The sequence below is a fragment of the Sus scrofa genome, chromosome 1, assembly GCF_054392235.1.
Source record: "Sus scrofa isolate SSC_HxYL_T2T_F1_AM1 chromosome 1, Sscrofa_HxYL_maternal_Yorkshire_Landrace_v2.0, whole genome shotgun sequence".
Classification (NCBI taxonomy): domain Eukaryota; kingdom Metazoa; phylum Chordata; class Mammalia; order Artiodactyla; family Suidae; genus Sus; species Sus scrofa.
Window position 1 is genome coordinate 158,665,012 of NC_139383.1, and position 8,114 is coordinate 158,673,125.

General features: G+C 46.2%; 1 long non-coding RNA gene across 1 annotated transcript; it reads right to left on the reverse strand.

Annotated features, from left to right (window-relative positions):
• Nucleotides 1-3,808: 3,808 nt before the first annotated feature.
• LOC102168188 (uncharacterized) lies at nt 3,809-7,879 on the reverse strand. Its single transcript, XR_301093.4, has 3 exons — nt 7,810-7,879; nt 7,650-7,687; nt 3,809-5,371 (listed from the first exon to the last, which is right to left on the reverse strand). It is a non-coding gene; the product is annotated as an uncharacterized LOC102168188 (long non-coding RNA).
• Nucleotides 7,880-8,114: the final 235 nt, after the last annotated feature.

The following is an 8,114-nucleotide window of genomic DNA, read 5'->3' on the forward strand; positions in this document are numbered from 1 at the left end:
AGAAACAGAGAAACTTAATTCTCATACACTTTGGTGTGAATGCCTATAAGAGGTGCATCTAATAAATCTAGTAACCTTACAAATATGCCACTTCACTCAGCAATTTCAATTCTTTGTCCTGCTATGGAAGTAAACACATGGATATACTAGTATTTATGTTCAAGGGTGTCTAGTATAGGATTATTTGCATTGCAAAAATCAAGAAATAACTTGCATGCCTATCAAGGAAAACGGCTGGGCAAATAGGAGTATATTCATACCATAATGTATTATGCAGCTATTTAAAGAACTCTCTGGAAGAATCTTTCATGACATATTTTTTAAAGTAAGATAAGTGAGTTTTGGGGTATAATACCATTTGTACCATTTTTAAAATAAAATTTTAAAAACTTTATGAGTATGTAGTTTTTATATAATTGTTCGGCCACCAGGAATGGTTCAGAAGGGTACAGACCAGGCTGATTGTCTAGATTGGAGGCAGCACTTTATAACGGCAAAAATGTTGAAATGACCTCAGGGTTTAGATTTAAGAGTTTAGTTAATTTAATTCTGGCACATTCATACACAGGCAGACCTTGAAGATAAACTGTGGGTTCAGTTCTTGATACCCTAATAAAGCAAATATTGCAATTAAGTAATTCACATGAATTTTTTTGACTTCCCAGTGCATGTAAAGGTTATGTTTGCACTGTACTGTGGTCCATTTAGTGTGCAATAGCACTATTTTAAAAGCAATGTACATACCTTAATTTAAAAATACTTTATTGCTAAAAATTTCTGTCACCTCAGCCTTCAGTGTATTGTCTTTTTGAATAGTAATATCAAACATCACTCATTAATGCCAGATCACCACAACAATCATAATAATAGTGAAAAAGTTTGAAATATTGTGAGAATTAGCAAAATCTGGCACAGAGATACAAAATGAGCAAATGCTGTTAAAAATAGCATTGATAGACTTAGTGGACACAAGGTTGCCGCAAACCTTCAGTCTGTTAAAAACAGGATATCTGCTGAGGGCAATAATGCAAAGCACAATAAAACAGGCTCTGCCTGTGCTGAAATAGTACTCAACTGTTAATAATAGCGGTATAAAATACATGAAAATAATTATATATCATGTATTAAAAATAATATTAACAAACACGACATAATACCAAGGGAAATAAAATGCATGATCTCATGCAATATGAAACTCTTTAAGATAGATACACACCAAATATCCACCAGTAATTTTTAATGTTCATGAGCCTATGAGCCTTCAAATTTTTCTAAATTAACATGTATAAAAGGGGGAAGAGATGGGGCAGAGGCAGAGATGTTTAGCAATTCAAAAGAGTTGAGTAAGTTCCCATCCTGGCTCAGTGATTAACAAACCCAACTAGTATACATGAGGACTCAGTTTTGATCCCTGGCCTCTCTCGATGAGTTAAAGATCTGGCATTGCTGTGATCTGTGTTGTAGGTCACAGACATGCCTTGGATCTCGAGTTGCTGTGGCTGTGGTGTAGGCCAGCAGCAATAGCTCCAATTCAATGCCTAGCCTGGGAACCTTCATATGCCACGGGTGTGGCCCTAAAAAGACAAAAAAGACAAAAAAAAAGGGTTGAGTAAAATAGACAGAAAGAACCAGAGGAGACTGGATCCTTCATAAACTCAATGACATCTCTGAATAATAGGGAGCTGAGAGAACTTTGTTTTTCGTTTTTCTGTTTTTTTGGGTTTTTTTTTTGTTTGTTTGTTTGTTTGTCTTTTTGCCTTTTCTAGGGCCGCTCCCAAGGCATATGGAGGTTCTCAGGCTAGGGGTCGAATCGGAGCTGTAGCCACCGGCCTACACCAGAGCCACAGCAACTCGGGATCCGAGCCAAGTCTGCGACCTACAACACAGCTCACGGCAACGCCAGATCCTCGACCCACTGAGCAAGGCCTGGGATCGAACCTGCAACCTCATGGTTCCTAGTCGGACTCGTCAACCACTGCACCACGACGGGCACTCCAAGGAGCTGAGAGTACTTTGAACTGGAAATGGAGGCTTGAGATACTTAGTTTAGGGAGATGGGTGACTGGCGATCTCAAATGCCTTTGGCTCATACAAAGTGATGAGAATGAATGAGATAATTAATATCCATAAAGTGCTTTAACATCCTCAGGAAAGGCTGCTGTGTAGGATGACATTGTCTTGCTCAAGTCAGATGGGTCCATACAACCTTTTTCTAATCCACCCCCTTCAAAGATCACCAGCTTATTTCCCAGTGAGTCAGTGTGGTTTTTGATATTTCAAACAGGGAAACCTTGATCAGAGAAAGATGTTATGTTTCTTTTTACTGTAAATTTTGTAAATTAAAAGAAGAAATTTTTACCTTCTGAGGGTGCATTGGTACTTGGATAGATGTTTTTCATGAAAATATCAAGCTTAAAGGACCCTGGACAAAACAAGGATTTCTAATGAAGATTAAAGATTTAGCACAGATTGAGAATGAACGTAACTTCATTCAAGTGCGCAGGAGGAGGGCTGAAAGGTGGCCAACCTCTCTCCGTCGCAGCTTCTGCCCTCCCCTGTCTAAGAGCCAGCCACCAAGCAACTCTCCTAGAGCCTGGAACTTCCACAAAGATTGAGTACCTGGACAGGAAACTCCCTGATATTTTGGCTGCATCAGCCGCAGGACAAGTTATAATGAAAAGGAACATTTCTGGGAGCACCTAGCCCTCAGGCAAAATGCACCACTCATTGCCTTTCCCTGTCTGGCCTCGGAATTAATTTAGAGAACCTCAGCTAAAGCCGTAGTCAGAACAGGCCTGTAGGAGGAGCTCTCACGCCTGCCATCATCATCAATTACTCCAGATAGGAGGAGGCACAAAGTCTAGCCTGGGACAGGAAGGCGCCTCCCTTTACCATCCAGAGGAAGAAGACATCTCTCCACTGCATCACAGCCCAGCCAATCAGAAACTGTAGCAGCCTAACCAATGGGAAGCCTCCACGCTTTGGACCCCGCAATGGACTCTGTGGGTATACCAGCTCCTCTTAACTCCCCCTTTACCCTATAAAAGCAAGTTCCCCTTCCTCGTTCCCTGACTTGCCTGTGGTCCGCCATAGCTCATATATCCTGAATTGCAGTTCTTCTGGCTATTCACAAGTAAGCTCACTTTTGCTGATAAAAATAACTGCCTATTATATTGTTGAAGTTGAAAACCTATTCCTTAGTCTTTGGCAGATCCTATAAAGAATAACATGCATCTACAGTCCAATTTAGTGCATTACAATTTGTCGTTTGTTTGTTTTAGTCTTGGGGAAAAAAAATCATGGTTTATTCTACTTAGACCCATCCCAAGTGTTAGCACCTTGAAAACATTCCAAGTGCAAAACACATCATTTCAAGACTTGAAGCCATTGGATCAAGTTTGGACACTTGTTTGCTCCCTTATTCCCCTGCGTGACTGAGTAGCTGCCAGGTCTGTGGGTTCGAGTCATCAGTGTGTAATTTCCCAGGAATAAAAGGCAGACGTCTAGGGTTGCTTTTTTCCCCTCTAATGTTGTAACTTGTCCCTCAGTCACGTCACTCTTGCTCATTCGAGCGTTGATCCTGGCTCTCTTGTTTTAATATTTTATACATATATTTCATCAATGTGCGCGTCAGGGCACCATGACAATTGCTATAGGAATGAATTCCTGCCATGAAAGCAAAGCCTCAGAAATCACTCATTAAAACCATACTTAGGAACACTTATTGTTTGGGGGATGGTTTGTGACCAGGATTAGAAAATTTTCCCCTAGAAATTACATTCTCAAAACAATGAAAACAATCCAAAAGAGTTGAGAAGTGTTGCCTTTATTCAAGTCTGTCCTCATCATCCTCTGACTGTGAATGGTCCATTTTTCTGCATGTGAAATATCTGGGTCAGTGGAAAAGCTGGTTCTGAATTTCACTAGGAAAGAACATTAGTTACTAGAAGGAGCGTCTTCCCAGCCAGGAGGTGAGTTTGAGAGCTGACAGGTCCAGAAACTGCCAGAGTGACAGCCTATAGAAAACAGGTATCGGATTCAAAGTAACCCCTATGAAACATGCTGTGTGTGTGTTTTGATGTTAGCAGTGCGAGTAAAACTACATTTTTTTAAGAGGTCAAACTCTTAACACAAATAAGAAAATTACTGTCAACATCATTCACTGGAAACGGTGCCCAGGGGCTGTGACAACTGTCTGAATGAGCTGTGGGTCACCCACCTGTGAGTCAGATACAAAAAGCACAGGGTCAGGTCAGAAGCAAATGACACAAAGTCTATTTTGATGGTCAACTACAGAAAGGAACTTGTTGACCAAAAGTTTCAGTTAGAACAGAATCCCGCCATTCAGGGCTCAGAAGCTGCCCTTGCAAGACCAGTGTTTCTCGACTCTGTGGTCTGTCCAGAAGGCCCTGGGCCCTTCGTCCAGGATCAGTCCTTGGAGGGTCTCCATGTGCTTGAGGGTTTTATAGACAGTAGTGAAGAAAGAACAGAAAACCCCAGCTCCTGGAGTTTGGCAACAAGTGGGGGAGGCAGGCATCTACCAGGGAGAGGGTCTTGCCAAGCATCCTCCTTGGAATTTGCCCTGGGTGCCAGAAGGAAAAGTCAGGGATGCTTTGAAAGAGCATGACCAATGGGCCTGAGTCCCACAGTGGGGGCACACGAGGGAGGCGCTCTGTCGGTTACACCTGAGCATAGACGTGACATGCTGGCAGAGACTTAGCCCACTGGGATACCTTCAGTCTGCCCATCCTTTCCCATTGGTGGTGACATGTGGCCTGTTTGATGGGTGTCATCAAACAGTTTTCCATGGACAGAGCACTTGCCCAGGTGTGACTCGAGTGTGGGAAACTAATGATGAAAGATGGAAATGAGATATCACACATCCCATCTGCTGTTGTCACGGGTTGCCATGCCTTGTGGACTGTGCTGTTGGCACTGAGAGCAGGCTCACCAGGCTGCACCAGACTTGCTGTGCACAGGAATTCGTTTATAAACAGAAGCACCCACTTCAGGCCAGCTGACATTGAGGAGTCACATGGAGGCGAGCCCTGCACGACTGCGGGTGTCTGTGGCCCTTCTGAAGAAGGTCGTGCTGATCATGCAGAAACAGCTCACAAAATCCTCCCTCCATCTTTAATTTTCTCCAGCCTGTTTCCATGGAGCTTGACTAACAGGTGTATTCCAGGGAGGGACAAGCAGGTGGCGCTGCAGGTGAGTGAGCAACTTACCCATCATTTGCATCAGGTGCTAGGACACCAAGCATCTGAGCTTCTGAAGCCACATGAGGGTCCACCTCTCAGCTTTCACAAACCTCTCATCGGCCTCTGGTGGGGCAGCTCCAGCCTCTACGCTGAAAACACCTGCTTGTCAGCTAGGGTTTGGAAAAGATTGGAGAGTAATTTTAACACATCCTTTCAAAAGAGTCCACTTTAAACATGGATTGATTTTTTTTCTCTACAAATGAGTCAGCACTTTGGGGGCACTGTGGGATCAAGTATGACCTGCATGAGACCCAAGGTTTAGTTTTATAAATGAACATGTTCCCCTCACCTCCTGTGTGAGCCTCACTATTTCTGCCATTTCTTCACAGCACCCTACTTAACAGGGATTTCTATAGAGGAGGTGTCGGTAGCTTGCTGGAAGCCCCTCCAGTGACTTAGGCTGGGGTTTTCTCTTCTTTCTTCACTACTGTCTATAAAACCCTCAAGCACATGGAGACCCTCCAGGAACTGATCCAGTGACCTAGGTATGTTATGATGTAGCAGAGTAACTCCTGATCACGTTTTTCTCACCTGTGCTGCTGTGAAGTGTGCCCTTGGTAACAGGGATTTGGAATCGAATTCTTCTCTTGTGTGTAACATACGGTCGTGTTTGTTTACTTGACTAGACCCTTGACTGAGCAAAAATGCAGATGACTCCCATCTGAGACGCTCGTATGAGGAGGGGAAGCCCCCTCCAGAGGGAGGGGCTGGGCATTAGGGCTTCCTTGAGAGGGAAGGGAAAGTCTTTTCCAGTCATTGTTGGGCGGGGGGGGGGGCCCCCTGATCTCATGTAGGGGGAGGGTGGGACGAAGACTAGGAACTACTTGTTATGTGTGCACACACTCACACACACACACACACACACACACACACACACACACTCCCAGGGAAGAGAACTTGGGGCTCGAGGCACCCTTCCCCTGCAATCCATCAACACCAGGGTGGACGCACCTCCCTGGGGTCCCGACAGTCTCTGCTCACACCCACCAGCTTGGAGCCAGAGCAGAAAGGCAGCCAAGAGGATGGGAATATCAGAGTTAGATGCTCCTCGATTTACCCCATCTCTAGAGACTTCTACATCCTCCCGCATCCACTATCCCACAGCCTGCAGCCCTCCCAGCCTACCGGGTGATTCACCCCCCAGACACTGACAGCCGCCCCACCCCCACACCCCAAACGCCCTCCTGCAGGTGCTGCCAGAAGGTGTGTATCCACGTGAGATGCAGTTTCCACCTGGCCGCTCCCTCCTTCTGCGCTCCCACCCGTGCCCAGCCCAAACTCCCAGATTGAAGTGAAGCCCGGAGGACACAGGGCTCCACACAGCGTGGGTTTGGGTATGATGGGCCAGAGCCCCTGTTTCTTCAGTGCCAGCCTGCACCGCCTGCTGGTGGCCAGAGGGGAGTGGACAGACCAGAGGGTCACATTCAGCTCTGGGCTGAGGGTTGCAGGGAGCAGACACTTCCTCTAGAGCATTATCCATGAAAACCCCAAATTTCCCCGGCCTCCGGTCCCCTGGGGACCCAGCAAGGAGAAATGGGCCTCGGAGACATCTGGTGACAGCGGGCTTCCCTCACAGGCCTCCTGGGCCCCTGCTGCTCTCGCTGTACCCTGCGCCTTTATCTGAGAAACACACAGAGAAACCGAGCTCCAGCTATCGCTCCTGATCCTATGGGTTCTGTCTCCTTTGTCTGGCCAACCCCATGTTTGGGGCAGTGCCACTCAGAAGGCTCTTCCTGAGCATGGCTAGCATCTAAGAGCCCGTGCCAGGAGTCTTGCACCTGGCATCCTCCTCACAATCAGAAACTTCAGGTGGAAAAGGAGCTGAGTCCTGAAGGTGGGCGTGTGCTCTGCCCTCCAGGACGACAGGGCCTGCTCTGGACCAAAGGCAAGGCCACCCCCGTGTCACCCGCCAAGCAGGTGTTCTGGGCCATCAGTGCTGCTTGTGTGTGTGTGAGTGTGAGAGTGTGTGTGTGTGTGTGTGTGTAAGGAGAGTCACTGCATGTTAGTGTAACACCCACCATATTTTCTAGTAATAGCTCTGAGCAGACATGGTAGCCAGGGCCATAAAGCAGGGCCTCTCCTGGAAAGTCGGCAAGGTAGCACAAATAACCACCAGAGGAGCACCTCAGCGGATGGGAGCTAATTAAAAATGACTTATTAAACATCATGTTTCATTATTCAGAAATCCCAAGCGGACCCACAGTCCCCTCCCCACTTTGCCCCTTCTGATCACCTGTTCCAACCCACACTCTGAAGTCCTCCTGCTGCCTTTAAACCCGAGATGTTGAGAAACACTGGATTGTACAATTTCATTTCAAGGACTTATTCTCGGAAAGATGACTCTGATTTATAAAGGGTCTATTCAAATGAGAAATGAGTCATTCCTACCTGCTTTGCCTCCCTTTCCAGCACTGCCGTGTTGGTACCTGGGGGTGGGGCGGGGGGAGAGCAGCCTGAGGTTAATGAGAGAAAAGACTGTCTGGTGTCCAGAGCCCCCCATGGGCACCAGGGCCGCACAAAAAGCTGAATTTCAATAGACTTGACCTACATCAAGTTTTCAAAAGTATCTTTTCCTGGACTTCTTGGTGTTTCCATGATTTTGAGACAATGCAATGCCAGTTGCAACCCCTAGAGTTTGAGTTTATAAACCACTTTGACACAATCTGTAACCCGTAAACCTTGCCTCCCAGCAACACAACTTATCAGAGCAGAGATCTATGACGTCAATGCCTTTTCTGACACTTAGCTGCTGGCAAAGGAGAGACACTCCGCATAATTGTTTTGAAGTGTGGGATCTGGGTCAGTCTGACCTCCATGCTGATAGGTGGCCCTGGGGTTACCTGGGTGCTCTGA